Genomic DNA, 20303 nt, shown 5'->3' with positions numbered 1-20303 from the left:
GGGGTCGTGAAGAGTCAGACACAACTGAGTGATTGAAGTGAAGTGAAGTGAAGTGAAGTCCGCTCAGTTGTGTCCGACTCTTTACGACCCCGTGGACTGTGTAGCCCACCAGGCTCCTCTATCCATGGGATTCTCCAGGCAAGAATACTGGAGTGGGTTGCCATTTCCTTCTCCAGGGGATCTTCCCGACCCAGGGATCGAACCAAGGTCTCCTGCATTGCAGGCAGACACTTTAACCTCTGAGCCAAATTGGAGAGTAGGTTATCTGGTCTTACATAATATATGAATTCTAGCATTCTCATCTCCTCCTGTTTTAGACATCTTTCTCTAAATGTGTCCATATTCTTCACTTACTGGAAACATTCATTGGACCCAGTACAGATATCACATATGGCTACTAACTCTGTCCAAGTCTAAAGGAACAAACTTTTTTATAGATTTGGGCTGAAGGAAATATCAGTAGTCTAGCAAATTTTTTCCAAAAATTTTATGGCAAACTAAACTTTCAATTTGCAGTCAGAAAACTATCCAGAGAGATCTAGTTTAAAAGGTTGGACATGAAAATTTGTTTGAGTTTTGTGAATACATAGCAAGTGAGGTTACATTGATGTGGTTCAGGAAATAATTCCAGCAGAGGCTCAGTCAGCTGTCTGTGTGAGAAGGGGAAAGGAAAAAAATGGCAAAATAAGTTTCCAAGGAAGGAACTTACTAAATAAATCCTCATGTCAAAGACCTAACCAAGTGAACATGAGTTTAAGGCAATATTCCAAGCTACACAAAGACACAGATTGCTAATCAGAAAAGCTAATCAAAAGCCATGTTTATAACAGTGATGCAAAGCAGCAAAGGAACACAGGTTTTTATCATGAGTGTCCAACTGACAATGGCTTATAAATTTAATCTAGAACAAAAATCAGAGATGTGGATATGTCCTGTTTCAGTGGATTTCTTACTGCCTTAAACCAGTGTTTTATAGACATTTAAAAAGAACATAAATGGAGGATAAGTTATCTGATCTTACATAATATATGAATTATTACAAACAAAATAACATTTTCTGGACACTACATGTTGCTGATAATGAAAAATCTAAAGCCAAGCTATTTCAGCAACTAAGTTGGCAATTATAGGGCAAGTCTAATATATTTTTGCATATCTAAGAAAGTTAGAAACTATCAAAATACTTCCTGATCTTTAATTGTACCTTTAGTGCATTTCTCTAAAATAAACTTAAGCAAAGATATTATCAAATTATTTTTTCCAAAATTATGATATGTACTTTGTATGAGTTATGTTGATATTTGGATACATGCTAAGCTATTAAAGAAAATAAAAAAGACATCACTAAATTTCAGCTCTATTTTCCACTCTCTATGAAGGAAAAGTCTCTCACCGTTTCCATTGTTTCCCTCATCTATTTGCCATGAAGTGATGGGACCAGATGCCATGATCTTTGTTTTCTGAATGTTGAGTTTTAAACCAGCTTTTTCCACTCTCCTCTTTCACTTTCATCAAGAGAGTCTTCTTCACTTTCTGCCAAAGGGTGGTGTCATCTGCATATATGAGGCTATTGATATTTCTCCTGGAATTCTTGATTCCAGCTTGTGCTTCATCCAGCTCGACATTTCGGATCATGTACTCTGTATATAACTTAGATAAACAGGGTGACAATACACAGCCTTGATATATAAAACTCAACATTCAGAAAACTAAGATCGTGGCATCCAGTCCCATCACTTCATGGCAAATAGATGGTAAACAATGGAAACAGTGAGAGACTATTTTGGGGGCTCCCAAATCACTACAGATGGTGACTGCAGCCATGAAATTAAAAGATGCTTGCTCCTTGAAAAAAACCTATGACCAACCTAGACAGCATTTTAAAAAGCAGAGACATTATTTTGTCAACAAAGGTCCATTTGGTCAAAGCTATGGTTTTTCTAGTAGTCATGTAGGGATGTGAGAGTTGGAGTATAAAGAAAGCTGAGCACCAAAGAACTGATGCTTTTGAACTGTGGTGTTGGAGAAGACTCTTGAGAGTCCCTTGGACAGCAAGAAGATCCAACCAGTCCATCCTAAAGAGAATCAGTCCTGAATATTCAATAGAAGGACTGATGCTGAAGCTGAAAATACAGTATTTTGCCCATCTGATGCAAAAAACTGACTCATTTGAAAAGACCCTGATGCTGTGAAAGATCGAAGGCAGGAGAAGGGGACTACAGAGGATCAGATGGTTGGATGGCATCACTGACTTGGTGGACATGCATTTGAGTAAGTTCCAGGAGTTGGTGATGGACAGGGAAGCCTGGAATGCTGCAGTCCATGGGGTCGCACAGATTGAGTGACTGAACTGAACTCAACTGATGAATAAAAAATATATATATATAAATACATTAAATATATATATAATTAATTTAATTCTCAATTTTAATAAATGGTTAAATGTATACTACACTAACAGGCACGAATAGTACTACTTAGTTTCTAGACGATTTAAGGAAAATAGGTAGCAAGATAATATTGGATTTTTTTTTAATCATCACAAGTTTTTAAAAGATATTAACAAATAATATTTGTAATTTGAGTTTTCAATATCTCTTTTATTTTGAGATATGTTATGTTTTCATGAATAGTTTTTAAAATGGTTTTCATTTTCATCAACATAAAAAACCTAAAGCCCAGAAATTTAAATTTTTAATTAAAATCTATAAATATTTAAGTTAAAAATTTAAGATGATCAGTTTTTATGTCTTAATATAGACAGCATATGTAACTGCTTTTTGGTCTTAGAGTGTTTTAGTGGGCTGGTATGTTTCTGAATATTTTATTATGGTTTTTTTTTTTCTATTACATATCAACTGTGGCATTCTGAACAAAGTTGAGAACTAGGCTATATCAGGTAACTATCACATGCATAATTAATGATTGATAGACTTTAACAAATAATGTGGGCACTTAAGGAAAATATTTACATATTTCATCACCTAACTTCATTGAGCTTCATGCATTCTGGATAATTTTCATTGATCTATCTTTTTAATTTGTTATTCAACTTTACCTAATTTTCTGTTGAAATCCTCCTCAGCATTATTTAAATTCCAAAAATGATATTTTTATTTCTATGAGTTCTCCTGGGATCTTTTACTGATCTGTTCTTAAGTGTCTGATTCTTTGCTAATTTTTAAAAGTTTGTAAATATATTTTATCACTATATGTGAAGTATACACACACATGCACACACATACTTAAAAATCGTACCCAATACTCTATTATATAAAACCCTTCAGATCTGTTCCTTCTTGTCAGTTATGTCTTTTGCCTTATTTCATTTTATGATAGATTGTTCAATGAAAAATAGATTATACATTGATTGCTCATGTACCTGAGTTTTCAGGTAGAATCGATAGGGGTCTGGAAGAGGAAGGTGTCAGGAATAATTCTTATAATTCTAGGTTGACTCACTTTTTACAAAGGGCAGTGCCATTTAGTATGACAAGAAGAAGCAGGTATTAGGGTCACTGCAAAATAAGGATATCAAATTTTCAATTTTTGGATAAATTATGAAAATTAAATTTATTATTAAGATTAATTTATTTTAACTAGAGGATGATTAGAATATTGTGATGGTTTTTGTTATACATCAACATGAATCAGCCACAGGTATACATGTGCCCCTTGCAATCTTGAACCTCCCTCCCCTGCCTATACCTCTGGATTGTCCCAGAGCACAGTCTTTGGGTGCCCTGCTTTATGCACTGACTTTGCACTGGTCATCTGTTTTACATATGGTAATGTACATGTTTTAATACCATTCTCTCAAATGATCCCTCCCTTGCCTTTTCCCATATAGTACAAAAGTCTGTTCTTTACATCTGTGTCTTCTTTGCTGCCCTGCATGTAGGATCATTGGTACCAGCTTTCTAAATTCTCTCTCTATATTCATTAATATACAGTTTTTGTCTTTCTCTTTCTGACTTACTTCACATTGTATAATAGGCTCCAGGTTCATCCACCTCGTTAGAAGTGACTCAAATGTGTTCCTTTTTGTAGTTGAATAATCCATTGTGTATATGTACCATAACTTCCTATCCATTCATCTGCCAATGGACATCTTAAGCAATTCTGTGTATAGATTTGAGCTCGTGTGAATGTTTGTCTTGAGACTAGTTTTTTGGATACTGAATGAGTTACCTTTATTTCAATAGGGAATGAATATGAAACAGATTATTCTTTGTCAGTGTGTGTTTCTAGCAGGAGTATAATACTGTTATAAATTTTGAAGTATGCTTTGGAGTTAGGTAAAACTAGTGTTCAATTTGACAAGTGTTTTAACATCTGAAAATGGATTTTAAAGGTCAGGATGAGGGCTACTTATATGAGTAAAAATCTATGAAAAGCCTTTAAAAATAAATCAGTAAAGTTTTATTAACTGAGAGATATTGAGAGATGAAGTCTTTTATCTTTTCAACAGTTGGGAAATCTCACTGTACTTAAACTAGCTAGAGTGGATTAGAGTGGACTAGAACCCAAAAGGTCACAACCCTCAAAGGAGGGATTCATGTAATAAAATGACTATGTTTAGGAAAGTGGTTGTAACAGGAAATCTGTTGTCATTAAGTTATATACAAGAAGTATTTGAAGCCAGGGGACATAAGCAAGGGTACATGGTGCCTGAGAACAACCCTGCATTAGTCAGGGTTCTCCAGAGATAAGAATCAATAGGATATAAAGAGTTGAATAAAAGGAAATATGGGCTTTCCTGGTGGCTCAGATGGTAAGGAATCTGCCTGCAATGCAGGAGACCCAGGCTTGATCTCTGGATCAGGAAGATCCCCTGGAGAAGGGAATGGAAGCCCACTCCAGTATCCTTGCCTGGCGAATCCCATGGACTGAAGAGCCTGGCTGGCTGCAGTCTGTGGTGTTTCATGGACTGAGCGACTAAAAGACATGCAAGAGGAGATTATGGAAACTTACTCATGTGATTGTGGAGGACAAATCCCACTATTTGTCCTCTACAAGATGGGGAATCAGACAATCAGGTGGTATAATTCAGTCCAAGTGCAAAGGGCTGAGAATTTGGGAAAGGGTAAATCCAAAGGACAAAGAAATCTGAAGATCTAAGAACCAGGAGCTCACAAGTCAGTGGATAGGAGAACATGCCCTGTCCCAGCTCAAGAAGAGAGATAACTGGCCCTTCCTCTACCTTTACATTCCAATAGGGTCCTGAAAGGATTGGTGAGGATGGATCTATTTACTCACTCTACTAATTCAAATGCTAGTCTCCCACACAGACACACCCAGAAATAATGTTTTACAGGTTATCTGGGGCATCCCTTAGCCTATATAAAAGCATCATCATACCACTTGAATACAGAAATTATATAAGAAGAGGTATAAAAAATATACAAGAATTCATTTTTATAAGCAGAGGAAAATAAAATGTTGCAAACACTCATGGCAGCAACAGCGACTTAGATAACAGGAAAATCAAACTGGATGAATATCAACCATGAACACTTTGTGTGTATGAAAGTCTTGTTTCTGTGCAGAAGGACAGTGAGCAGCAGCACCACTTTAAGCACAAGGAGATATGTTATAAGTGAACTTAAGTAAGCTGTTGATATTCCTCCCACCTTAAAGGTTTCAATTTTATGCTAGGATACACTTTGAAAGAACCTGAGGTAAAAGGCAGATGTGAGAGCTGGTAAAAATTAGGAGAAGTATGGTGCAATTCCAGGGAAGAGCCATGGGGAAAAAAAAAGAAAAGATAGATCTTTTAATACAAGCTTAACTTTCTGTAAAGTTTACAAATTTGTATCTTTAAATTGTGAAGTAAATTCCACACAAATCTTCATCTGTTTTGAGATTTCTTACTATATTGATTACTTATTTATGAAGTAAAAAAAAAAAATAGAGAAATAGAACTTTCACATTACTTAGGTTAAAAGATAAACCTTTTATTAAACAAATTTTGTACATGATGAATCCTCTTTTGATACCTTCAGTCAGGAATTGTTCAGCATATACAACTCAGAGAATATGACATATTTAAGCTCGAGTGTGCCAAGTCACTCAGCCATATAGAAGAGTGGCTAATGATTATTTGCTTAAACATGCAGTAAAATTAGGGATGTGAAACTCAAAGACAACAAATAAAAGCATTTCCTGACAGCAAAATAAATGACTAACACACTTGAAAATAAATACATTCTTTAATTTGCTCTAGATTTAGCTGTGTTGCACTCAGTAGCAAGCTTTGACAGAGCAATGAAGTTGCAGTGCACACAGATGGCCCAACTTCTTGGAGGCATAGACATGTGTATCCATGAGTGGAAATGGATCAGCACTTTCTTCTAACTACTTTCATTAGAATTTCTGAGTTTGTTATTTTCTATCTAGAAAAGTAATGTGTACTCATATTTTTCTTAAACTTCTGTGATTGTATTATTTGGATTATTATGAATCATAATTATTTTCCTAGGAGACAGTAAAATCATTTTAATATTATATAACCTATTTAATCTTTATTGTTATCCCGCAAGGTAGCTATAAAAATTTTATTTTATATATACAGATATATTAGCCAATCTAACCAGAAAAATCGAATAAATTGTTTAATATTTAACTCATAAGTTGTTAACCAAATTTTCAAAATCAAAGTTTTGATTAGAAAGTTATGCTGTGTTTTTCTACTAAACCTGTCATGAATATATTACTATTTTTCTTGTTTTCATCCACATTTTTCCCCTCAAGTCTTGTAAACAAAGGGCAACCACAAACATATTCCAATGCCCCCATTCTATCATTATTTCACTGTTTTCATATAGCCATACTACTTCCACAGTCTATGCTCTATCTGAACTACAATAAATATTTTGCAGTTTGCATATTTTCAGGTGTCTCTCCTCATGTTTTGGGAGATAATGAATGTCTTTCAAACATTTTACATCTATTAGAAATTGTTCCCAGTAAGAGACTAATACTTATATATTCTTTTGGTCTTTCAACATTATAATTCATTCTTAAAAAAATAATAATAACAATAAAATAACAACAATAACAACAATACAGCAATGGCACCCCACTCCACTACTCTTGCCTGGAAAATCCCATGGACGGAGGAGCCTGGTAGGCTGCAGTCCATGGGGTCGCTAGGAATCCGACTGAGCGACTTCACTTTCACTTTTCACTTCCATGCATTGGAGAAGGAAATGGCAACCCACTCCACTATTCTTGCCTGGAGAATCCCAGGGACAGGGGAGCCTGGTGGGCTGCCGTCTGTGGGGTCGCATAGAGTCGGACACGACTGAAGCGACTTAGCAGCAGCAGTAGCAGCAGCAGCATTAATACTATAAAGAGCTACAGTAATATGTATTGAATATTTAATGTATTTTGGAACTGGGTTAGACCCTCTTACATAGCCCTTTTATATAACTGTATCATTAAGTCAATGTTATAACACACTTTACAGAGGTGGTAAAACTTAAGTTTGTCTGGATTAAGTGTTGTTGTTAGGAGTCACAAAGCATGTAAGTGATGCAACTTTTTTCTTTTTTAATTTTAGAATTTAATTTTAATTAGTTCTAATTTAATTTTAAATTTTAATTTTAATTAGAGATTCTACTTTTAGTACAAATTCCTAAGAACCATACCACACAAATTTCCATATTTCTGGATACCTCATAATCATAAGAATTTTCTAAAACATTTTATTGCTGCATATTAATTTGTATAGAGCAAATCTGGAGGTAATTGCTTATTTGTATTATTTTCAATCTTTTTTTTAAAAGATCATGTAATCTTCAAAAGCTATTTAACAATCTGACATGAACTGAAGGAAGAAGTCATTCATGAGAAGACATTTCTCTGTTTCAAAGACTGCATCAGCGTCACATCACCACATCACGAACAATGCTATCAATACCAGACCCATCATAGCTATCATCACCACTGCCCCCATCATATTGTTAATCAACTGTCAGTTCAGTTCAGTTCAGTCACTCAGTCATGTCCGACTCTTTGCGACCCCATGATTTGCAGCACAGCAGGCCTCCCTGTCCATCACCAACTCTCAGAGTTCACTCAGACTCACGTCCATCGAGTCAGTGATGCCATCCAGCCATCTCATCCTCTGTCGTCCCCTTCTTCTCCTGCCCCCAATCCCTCCCAGCATCAGAGTCTTTTCCAATGAGTCAACTCTTCGCATGAGGTGGCCAAAGTACTGGAGTTTCAGCTTTAGCATCATTCCTTCCAAAGAAATCCCAGGGTTGATCTTCAGAATGGACTGGTTGGATCTCCCTGCAGTCCAAGGGACTCATAAGAGTCTTCTCCAACACCACAGTTCAAAAGCATCAATTCTTTGGCGTTCAGCCTTCTTTAGAGTCCAACTCTCACATCCATACATGACCACAGGAAAAACCACAGCCTTGACTAGATGGACCTTAGCTGACAAAGTAATGTCTCTGCTTCTGAGTATACTATCTAGGTTGGTCATAACTTTTCTTCCAAGAAGTAAGTGTCTTTTAATTTCATGGCTGCAATCAGCATCTGCAGTGATTTTGGATCCAAAAAGATAAAGTCTGACACTGTTTCCACTGTTTCCCCATCTATTTCCCATGAAGTGATGGGACCAGATGCCATGATCTTCATTTTCTGAATGTTGAGCTTTAAGCCAACTTTTTTGCTCTCCTCTTTCACTTTCATCAAGAGGCTTTTTAGCTCCTCTTCACTTTCTGCCATAAGGGTGGTGTCATCTGCATATCTGAGGTTATTGATATTTCTCCCAGCAATCTTGATTCCAGCTTGTGTTTCTTCCAGTCCAGTGTTTCTCATGATGTACTCTGCATAGAAGTTAAATAAGCAGGGTGACAATATACAGCCTTGACGTACTCCTTTTCCTGTTTGGAACCAGTCTGTTGTTCCATGTCCAATTCTAACTGTTGCTTCCTGACCTGCATACAGATTTCTCAAGAGGCACGTCAGGTGTATTCCCATCTCTTTCAGAACTGTCCACAGTTTATTGTGATCCACACAGTCAAAGGCTTTGGCATAGTCAATAAAGCAGAAATAGATGTTTTTCTGGAACTCTCTTGCTTTTTCATGATCCAGCGGATGTTGGCAATTTGATCTCTGGTTCCTCTGCCTTTTCTGAACCAGCTTCAACATCAGGGAGTTCACGGTTCACGTATTGCTGAAGCCTGGCTTGGAGAATTTTGAGCATTACTTTACCAGCATGTGAGATGAATGCAATCGTGCAGTGGTTTGAGCATTCTTTGGCATTGCCCTTCTTTGGAATTGGAATGAAAACGGACCATTTTCAGTCCTGTGGCCACTGCTGAGTTTTCCAAATTTGCTGGCATATTGAGTGCAGCACTTTTGCAGCATCATCTTTCAGGATTTGAAACAGCTCAGCTGGAATTTCATCACCTCCACTAGCTTTGTTCGTAGTGATGCTTTCTAAGGCCCACTTGACTTCACATTCCAAGAAGTCTGGCTCTAGATTAGTGATCACATCATCATGATTATCTGGGTCATGAAGATCTTTTTTATACAATTCTTCCGTGTATTCTTGCCACCTCTTCTTAATATCTTCTGCTTCTGTTAGGTCCAGACCATTTCCTTTATCGAGCCCATTTTTGCATGAAATGTTCCCTTAGTATCTCTAATCTTCTTGAAGAGATCACTAGTCTTTCCCATTCTGTTGTTTTCCTCTATTTCTTTGCATTGATCACTGAAGAAGGCTTTCTTATCTCTTCTTGCTATTCTTTGGAACTCGGCATTCAGATGCTTATATCTTTCCTTTTCTCCTTTGCTTTTCACCTCTCTTCTTTTCACAGCTATTTGTAAGGCTTCCCCAGACAGCCATTTTGCTTTTTTGCATTTCTTTTCCATGGGGATGGTCTTGACCCATCCTGACAGAATGTGGTCCACTGGAGAAGGGAATGGCAAGCCACTTCAGTATTCTTGCCTTGAGAACCCCATGAACAGTATGAAAAGGCAAAATAATAGGATACCAAAAGAGGAACTCTCCAGGTCATTAGGTGCCCAATATGCTACTGGAGATCAGTGGAGAAATAACTCCAGAAAGAATGAAGGGATGGAGCCAAAGCAAAAACAATACCTAGTTGTGGATGTGAGTGGTGATAGAAGCAAGATCTGATGCTGTAAAGAGCAATATTGCATAGGATCCTGGAATGTCAGGTCCATGAATCAAGGCAAATTGGAAGTAGTCAAACAATAGATGGCAAGGGTGAACGTCGACATTCTAGGAACCAGTGAACTAAAACGGACTGGAATGGGTGAATTTAACTCAGATGACCATTATATCTACTACTGCAGGCAAGAATCGCTCAAAAGAAATGGAGTAGCCATCATGGTGAACAAAAGAGTCCGAAATGCAGTACTTGGATGCAATCTCAGAAACAACAGAATGATCTCTGTTCGTCTCCAAGGCAAGCCATTCAATATCACAGTTTTCCAAGTCTATGCCCCAACCAGTAACGCTGAAGAAACTGAAGTTGAACGGTTTTATGAAGACCTACAAGACCTTTTAGAACTAACACCCTAAAAAGATGTCCTTTTCATTATAGGGGACTGGAATGCAAAAGTAGGAAGTCAAGAAACTCCTGGAGTAACAGGCAAATTTGGCCTTGGAATGCACAATGAAGCAGGGCAAAGACTAATAGAGTTTTGCCAAGAAAGTGCACTGGTCATAGCAAACACCCTCTTCCAACAACGCAAGAGAAGACTCTACACACGGACATCACCAGATGGTCAACATCAAAATCAGATTGATTATATTCTTTGCAGCCAAAGATGGAGAAGCTCTATACAGTCAACAAAAACAAGACCAAGAGTGGACTGTGGCTCAGATCATGAACTCTTTATTACCAAATTCAGACTTAAATTGAAGAAAGTAGGGAAAACCGCTAGACTATTCAGGTATGACCTAAATCAAATCCCTTATGATTATACAGTGGAAGTGAGGAATAGATTTAAGGGCCTAGATCTGATAGATAGAGTGCCTGATGAACTATGGAATGAGGTTAATCAACTATACTACCAATATAAAATGAATTTTTTTAATGAAGTTCATGGTTACTTTATTATCCACATTCTTTACAATAAATCTTGAATTTCTAAATTGATGATTTACAGAGCTATGCTGTTAATAAAATTTGTTGTCTACTTGTTTTGTGAGGAAGGAGAAAGAAGATAATGTTTCAGGGAGAAAAAAAAGGTATTATTTTCAAATTTCAAAAGATAGTTTGACTTTTGTCTTCATTATCATTTGATTCTGAGAAATATCTTAGAAAATTATATTCATTTCTCTTTTAGAGCCTAGGAGAAGCAAGATGAAGGAAAAATAATAGAAAAGACAGAAAAATCCTTTATTTTATTATAATGGCTAAACATAATGGGAAGTCATCATTTTTGGAAAGACAATTTCGTTAAGATAATCCCACTTACATGAGCGAATTGATATAGTTAACAATAATTTATTGCCTCAGAGTTAACCTGCACAAGTGCTATTCTCATAATCAAACATTGCATCTTTGTTCTATACTTTTAATTCATTATTTCCTTGTATAGTAAATGGATATAAATAGGTAAACAGTAAAATCCAATGATCTGTATCCGTATTTCCTCTCCATTTCTATCTTCCCATGCTCTTTCCAATGTCTCATCTTCTTTGCTAATAGGTTTCATGTACTGGTCTTGGAATAAACATTGCTGCTTAGGTCATAGGTGTGACAGGGTTCTGCAGAAAACCTTTCTCTACTGACAGAGGTGTGGAGCTTTGGTGATAGCAGTGGCATATAACATCTGATGGTGCTCTATTGACATAGAGAGTCCTGGCAACAGAGAACATGGTATACCAATGAGATGAAGACAGAGATCAGAATTATTTTTTAATTGTAGTTAACTTACAATGGTGTGTTAACTTCTGCGTTATAGCAAAGTGACTCATTTATACATCTATTTAGATTATTTTTAATCTATTTTCTATTATGGTTTATCACAGGATAGTGAATACAGTTCACTGTGCTATACAACAGGACCTTGTTTACCCATCCTATATATAATAGTGTGCATCTTCTAACCCCAAACTCCCAATCCACCCCCACCCCCACCTCCCACTTGGCAACCACAAGTGGTGTTCTCTGCGTCAGTGAGATACGGTCACTTGTGTCATAGTTTATATGTTACACCATACTGCATTTATCTTTCTGACTTACTTCATTTAGGATGATAATTCCCAGGTCCATGTATTACTGCATACAGCATTATGTCATTTTTTTTTTATGGCTAAATAGTAATCCATGTATATATGTAGCATATTTTCTTTATCCAGTCATCTGTCAATGGACATTTAGTTTGTTTCCATGTCTTGGCTGTTTTGAATAGTGCTGCTATGAACATAGAGGTACATGTTTCTTCTTTAGTTTTATCTCAATATATGCCCTCAAATGTGGAATGTTTCATGAATTTTTGTCATCTTTGTGCAGGGACCATGCTAATCTTCTCTGTATCACTCCAATTTTAGCATATATGTGCTGTTGAAGAGCAAGAGAATTGGAATTAAAGGAGTGCTTTACCATGGACTTCAAAATAACTAAGCTCACTGAGGTTAAATAAAAGACAAGTGGTTCATAATTAATCATTGATATGAATATGAATATGACTATGAATAACAATGACAGCTTAGTCACTCTTGTTAATATTCTGTAACTAATTAAACAATTAATTAAAAGAATTTGGAAAATATTGTAAGCAAGGTGTGAATTATAGTAGATCATTGACACTCATTAAACACTAGGTCTTCCAGTTTCCCATTTTTTAGTGAAAATTAATAGTCTTCAATAGTATCAACAACTACAAAATTACAAAGTATCATGTTTGTCACTAGAAGCTTATTCACAGAAGCTTGTGAAGCAGTCAGAGATACAAGGCGGACTCACAGATCTGAAAGCCTTTACAATTGGGAATGCAAAATGACTATATGCCACAAATGTCTATTGAACCCACCTGCCAATGCAGGAGACTTAAGAGATGCTGGTTTGACCCCTGGGTTGAGAAGACCCCCCTGGAGAAGGAAATGACTACCCACTCCAGTATTTTTGTCTAGAGAATCCCATGCACAGAGGAGCCTGGTGGGCTGCAGTCCATGGGGTCACAAGGAGTTGGACATGACTGAAGAGACTTAGTATCCATGAATTGATACATGATCTTTACCTAGAGATATTTAGATCCTTAAATTTTCAGCAAAGCCAATGATTAGATTAAAACTTTATTTTAAAAAGTATCTCATCGCTTATTTTAAAAGTTTCTATGTCACACTATTTATAGGAAGTCATGTTGTTAAGATAATGCTTCATTTCAAAACATACTGGAGCCCATGGGCCTTTATATGACATGTTTAAGGAATGTATAATTTTCATCATCCCCATACTATAATGTACAACATTATTTGCCTTTGAGAAGAATTAATGAAAACATAACTTGACATTATGATTATGGACATCTGTCTTTGTTTATATTCATCTCGGCTTAATGCAGAAATGTCAAAGAAAGTATGCAGGGTGAATACTGTGTATCTTTCAGTTTTACTCTCATTGCTCAGCACAAAGAGATGAAAAAGGCATTGTGCTTCTTGTGTGGTAGGAATTTAGCTAATGGATATATAAAGCAAACAAAGCTGGAAGGAAAAGTTTTATTGCTCCATCCTGGACCATATGGATTTTTGTGGCTTTTGTTTTTACTTTATTGGATATTGTTGTTGTTGTTGTTGTTTAAAGGATGCTTAATTTGAAAGATCTGGAACCTCACCAAAATTTGGATTTGTACCAACACAAAACTTTGTCTTAAAACATACTAAAACGCTGCTTATTCTCTTGCCAAGGAAAAGAAGTCACACATGTTTGGATATCTCTGTAGAAATCCAAAGGACTGACAATAAGTAGAAAAATATTTTCTGCTTCAGCTATTGCAATTTTTTTCCCTTTACAATAGGAAAAAAAAAGAAAATATTTGATGATAAACATGACTACATAATATTAACTATTTTTACTAATATTTAATAGCTAATACTGTTTTAACCAAGGCTACTAATGATATTAATATCCCAGGATTCATATTTTGTTTTAGTCAGATTTAACTGCCCAATTGTTGTTTTCTTGACATATGGACTTACAGAATCAAATTGCCTTTATAGTGGCTCCTTTTATTCCAGGTAAATCTAAAATGCAGAATGTTATTTATACTAGTTTATATTAGTGACAGGACTTCCCAGGTGGCATGAGTGGTAAAGAACCGCTTGACAATGCAGAACACAAAAGAGACTCAGGTTTGATCCATGGGATGGAAAGATCCCCTGGAGGAGGGCATGGCAACTCACTCCAGTATTCTTGGGTGGAGAATCCAGTTGAAAGAGGATCCAATTGAAAGAGGAGTCCATAGAGTTGCAAAGAGTCAGACACGACTGAAGTGACTTAGCATGAATGCATGCACATTATTAGAGACATTTCAATCTAGAATATGCAATCAAAATGTATTTATATGGACCAGCAATTCTTTCTCTTTTATGGGTAGCAATGACATAAATTTTCTGTTTAACCAATAATTGTGACAAGAATGTGATGGAGGCAGATTTTTGAACTTTTATATCTTTTATATAAATATAAAATATTAAAAATATTTAAATATAAATATTTTTAAAAATTTATAAAAATAACATATATTACATTTTTGAAATTTATATTGAAATTCAAATAAACTCTTTAAGGTGGCTGTGTTTCATGTAATATTTATTCTTAATAATACCATATTTATATTTTAGAAAAAACTTATTAAGTTAATAATCAATATTATAGATTATTCAGTTCAGTTCAGTTCATTTCAGTTGCTCAGTTGTGTCTGACTCTTTGTGACCACGTGAATCGCAGCACGTCAGGCCTCCCTGTCCATCACCAACTCCCAGTTACCTGTGCAAAAAAAGGTGTTAGCTTCCTTACATCATATCCAAGCATGCATCTTTCTTCCATTTACCCTACCAATACTGTTTGCCACAGAATTTAGTTGATTCATGTTTATGTTTCTATCTATGGACATATGGTTAATGGCTGAGAAATGTTCAGTTCAGTTGCTCAGTCGTGTTCGACTCTTTGCAACCCCATGAATTGCAGCGTGCCAGGCCTCCCTGTCCATCACCAACTCCTGGAGTTCACTCAAACTCACGTCCATCAAGTCGCTGATGCCATCCAGCCGTCTCATCCTTGGTCGTCCCCCTTTTCCTCCTGCCCCCAATCCCTCTCAGCATCAGAGTCTTTTCCAATGAGTCAACTCTTCACATCAGGTGGCCAAAGTATTGGAGTTTCAGCTTTAGAGTCATTCCTTCCAAAGAACACCCAGGGCTGATCTCCTTTAGAATGTTAATCAACCCTAAAAGCAGAAAGGAAGCATTAGCCTCACCTGGCAGCTTCACAGTTGAATTATTAGTTCCAAAGTTTACCCCTAGAATTTGAATCAGTCAACATTTTAACAAAATTTCCCTGGTGTACTTCTGAAGATTCTGACTCCATAAATCTTTAGTGAGACTTGAGACATTTTGCTTCTAAACATATTTCAGGTGATATCAGCACCACTGACCCTCCAAGGACCCTTTGCAGCATGATGTCTGGAATCATGGTTAGCAAGCTCCGGGAGCTGGTGATGGACAGGGAAGCCTGGCTGCTGAAGTCCATGGGGTCGCAAAGAGTCGGGCATGACTGAGCAACTGAACTGAACTGAACATCATTCATTGTGTATATATTTTTCCTACAGTTAACACTAACATTTATTTTTAAAAATAAATATCATTTATTCAGCCCTTCACTTTCTGACAGGACTTAGCATTCTCTTTATAGTCAAACACACCAAATAATAGATCCCTTTTGCTTTGTATGTCCTAATATTTTATTTTTGTTTAGTTAGTTCAGTTCTATACCACAGTAGTGTCAGGGCAGATAGAAAGCAGAAAATATTTCATTCTGCTAAAGTTATTTGTTAGTTAAATGCTATCATTTTTGGTCTCAAATAGAAGCCCCCCCCAAAAAAGTAACAAAATCATATGATATATATAAAACATATATGTATAGATAAATATTTCAAACAAGCTCAGATTATGATAGGCAACATAATGGCTATATATATACATACATATATATATACACATATGTATGTATATATGTATGTATATATTTACTTTGGGAAATATAATTTGGTTACTTCTCCATTTATCAAATCTCAGATGCTATCAATCTTTCATAATAGATGACTTACATTCAGTTCAGTTCAGTTGCTCAGTCGTGTCCGACTCTTTGTGACCCCATGGACTACAGCAAGCCAGAATTCCCTGTCCATCACCAACACCTGGAGCTTGCTCAAATTCATGTCCATCGAGTCAGTGATGCCATCCAGCCATCTCATCCTCTGTCGTCCCCTTCTCCTCCTGCCTGCAATCATCTTTCCCAGCATCAGGGTCTTTTATAATGAGTTCATTCTCTGCATTAGGTGGCCAAAGTATTGGAGCTTCAGCTTCAGCATTAGTCTTTCCAATGAATATTCAGGATTGATTTCCTTTAGGATGGACTGGTTGGATCTCCTTGCCATCCGAGGGACTCTCAAGAGTATTCTCAAACACCATGGTTCAAAAGTATCAATTTTTAGCACTCATCTTTCTTTAGAGTACAAATCTCACATCCGTACATGACTACTGGAAAAATCGTAGCTTTGACTAGACTGACCTTTGTCAGCAAAGTAATGTCTCTGCTTTTCAATATGCTGTCTAGGTTTGTCATAACATTTCTTTTAAGGAGCAAGTGTCTTTTATCTCATGGCTGCAGTCACTATCTGCAGTGATTTTGAAGCCCAGGAAAATAAAGTCTCTCACAATTTCCACTATTTCCCCAACTAGTTGCCATGCAGTGATGTGACTGGATGCCATGAACTTAGTTTTCTGAGTGTTGAGTTTTAACCCAACCTTGTCACCCTCTTCTTTCACTTTCATCAAGAGGCTCTTTTGTTCTTCTTCACTTTCTGCCATAAGAGTGGTGTCATCTGCATATCTGAGGTTATTGATATTTCTGGCAAAATCTTGATTGTGCTTCATCCAGCCTGCAGTTTGCATGATGTACTCGGCATATAAGTTAAATAAGCAGGGTGACAATATAAAACCTTGAGGGACTCCTTTCCCAGTTTGCAACCAGTCTATTGTTTCATGTTCAGTTCTAACTGTTGCTTCTTGATCTGCATACAGATATCTCAGGAGGCAGATCAGGTGGTGGTACTCCCATCTCTCAGAATTTTTCAGTTTGTTGGTATCCACACAGTCAAAGGCTTTGGGGTAATCAATAAAGCAGAAGTAGATGTTTTTCTGGAATTCTCTTGCTTTTTCAATGTTCCAACAGATGTTGGCAATTTGAAAATCTGGTTCCTCTGCCTTTTCTAAATCCAGCTTGAACATCTGGAAGTTCATGGTTTATGTACTGTTGAAGCCTGGCTTGGAGAATTTTGAGCATTATTTTGCTAGCATGTGAGATGAGTGCAATTGTGTGGTAGCTTGAACATTCTTTGACATTGCCCTTCTTTGGGGTTAGAATGAAAACTGATTATTTCCTATCCTGTGGCCACTGCTGAATTTGCCAAATTTGCTGGTATATAGTATAGTGAGTGCAGCACTTTCACAACATCATCATTTAGGACTTGAAATAGCTCAGCTGGAATTCCATCACCTCCACTAGCTTTATTCCTGGTGATTCTTCCTAAGGCCCCCTGGACTTTGCATTCCAGGATGTCTGACTTTAGGTGGGTGATTACACCATTGTGGTTATCTAGGTCATTAAGATCTTTTTATCTAGTTCTTCTGTGTATTCTTGTCACCTCTTAGTATCTTCTGCTTCTGTTAGGTCCATGCCATTTCTATCCTTTATTGTGACCTTTGCATGAAATGTTCCCTTGATATCTCTAATTTTCTTGAAGAGATATCTAGTCTTTCCTATTCCTTTGTTTTCCTCAATTTCTTTGCATTGATCACTGAGGAACACTTTCCTATTTTTCTCTCTCTCTCTTTTTTTTTTTTTTTTTTTAATTCTATATTCAAATGGAGAAGGCAGTGGCACCCCACTCCAGTACTCTTGCCTGGAAAATCCCATGGACAGAGGAGCCTGTTAGGCTGCAGTCCCTGGGGTTGCTAGGAGTCGGACACGACTGAGTGACTTCACTTTCACTTTTACCTTTCATGCATTGGAGAAGGAAATGACAACCCACTCCAGTGTAATTGCCTGGAGAATCCCAGGGATGGGGGAGCCTGGTGGGCTGACGTCTATGGGGTCGCACAGAGTCAGACACGACTGAAGTGACTTAGCAGCAGCAGCAGCAGCAGCAGCAGCAGCAGCAGCAGCTACATTCAAATGGGTATATTTTTCTTTTTATCCTTTGCCTTTACCTTCTCTACTTTCCTCAGTTATTTGTAAGGCTTCCTCAGACAATCATTTTGAGTTTTTTCATTTCTTTTTCTTGGGGATGGTCTTGATTACTCCCTCCTGTACAATGTCATGAACCTCCACCCATAGTTCTTCAGGCACTCTGTCTATTAGATCTAATCCCTTGAATATATTTGTCACTTCCACTGTATAATCATAAGGGTTTTGATTTAGGTCATACCTGAAAGGTCTAGTGGTTTTCCTACTTTCTTCAATTTAAGTCTGAATTTGACAATAAGCCACAGTCAGCTCTCCATCTTGTTTTTGCTGACTGTATTAAGCTTCTCCATCTTTTACTGCAAAGAATTTAATCAATCAGATTTAGGTATTGACCATCTGGTGATGTGCATGTGTAGAGTTTTCTCTTGTGTTGTTGGATGAAGGTGTTTTCTATGACCAGTGTGTTTTCTTGGTAAAACTCTGTTAGCCTTTGCCCTGCTTCATTTTGTGCTCTAAGGACAAGTTTGCCTATTACTACAGGTAACTCTTGACTTCCAACTTTTGCATTCCAGTCCTGTATGGTGAAAAGGACATCTTTTATGGGTGTTAGTTCTAGAAGGTCTAGGTCTTCATAGAACCATTCAACTTCAGCTTCTTCAACATTGCTGGTTGGGGCATAGACTTGAATTACTGTGATACTGAATGGTTTCCCTTGGAAACGAACAGGGATCATTCTGTTGTTTTTGAGACTGCACCCAAGTACTTCATTTCAGACTCTTTTGTTGACTATGAGAATTACTCCATTTCTTCTAAGAGATTCTTGCCAACAGTAGTAGATATAATGATCATTTGAATTAAATTCACCCATTCCAATCCATTTTAGTTCACTGATTCCTAAAATGTAAATGTTCACTCTTGTTATCTCCTGCTTGACCACTTCTAATTTACCTTGATTCATGGACCTAACATCCCAGGTTCCTATGCAATATTGCTCTTTACTGAATTGGACTCTATTTCCATCACCAGTCACATCCACAACTGGGTGTTGTTTTCTCTTCATTCTTTCTGGAGTTATTTCTTTACTCTTGTTCAGTAACATATTGGGCATCTACGGACCTGGGGAGTTCATCTTTCAGTGTCATATATTTGTCTTTTCATACTATTCTTGGGGTTCTCAGGCAAGAATACTGAAGTGATTTTCCATTATCTTCTCCAATGGACGAAGTTTGTCAGAACTCTCCACCATGACCTGTCCTTCTTGGGTGACCCTATAGGACATGGCTCATAGTTTTATTGAGTTAGACAAAGCTGTGGTTCATGTGATCAGTTTTATTAGCTTTCTGTGATTGTGGTTTTCATTCTGTCTGAAGGATAAGGATAAGAGGCTTATGCAAGCTTCCTGATGAGAGAGACTGACTGTGGGGAAATTGAGTCTTGTTCTGATGGGTGGGGCCATCAGTTGTAAATTATAGACTTTCCTTAATCTTGTTCAGAAGAATGGGTTTCTTGGTATGTTTTATTTAATTTAAAAAAAATTTAATGGAGTATAGTTGATTTATAGTATCTTGTGTTAGTTTCTGCTATACAGCAAAGTGAATCTGTTATGCATATACATATATCCACCGTTTTTAAAGATTTTTCCCCAATATAGATTATTACAGAGCATTGAGTAGAGTTTACTGTGCTATCCATTGTGTGTGTGTATGTGTGTGTGTGCATGTGTGCACACTCAGTCATGTCTGACTCTTTGCAAACCCATAGACTATAATCCACAAGGCTCCTCTGTCCATGGAATTCTCTAGGAAAGATTACTGGACTGGGTAGCCATTCCCTTTTCCAGGG

At 36.9% G+C, this 20303-nt stretch overlaps 1 non-coding gene across 1 annotated transcript; it reads right to left on the bottom strand.

The window, feature by feature from the left end:
• Positions 1-12466: 12466 nt before the first annotated feature.
• LOC120883418 lies at positions 12467-12571 on the bottom strand. Its single transcript, XR_005725777.1, has one exon. It is a non-coding gene; the product is annotated as a U6 spliceosomal RNA (small nuclear RNA).
• Positions 12572-20303: the final 7732 nt, after the last annotated feature.

Source organism: Oryx dammah, unplaced genomic scaffold, assembly GCF_014754425.2.
Source record: "Oryx dammah isolate SB20612 unplaced genomic scaffold, SCBI_Odam_1.1 HiC_scaffold_24, whole genome shotgun sequence".
Taxonomy (NCBI): Eukaryota; Metazoa; Chordata; class Mammalia; order Artiodactyla; family Bovidae; genus Oryx; species Oryx dammah.
The sequence above is the reverse complement of the archived record's forward strand: the minus strand, read 5'-3'. Positions and strand labels throughout refer to the sequence as shown.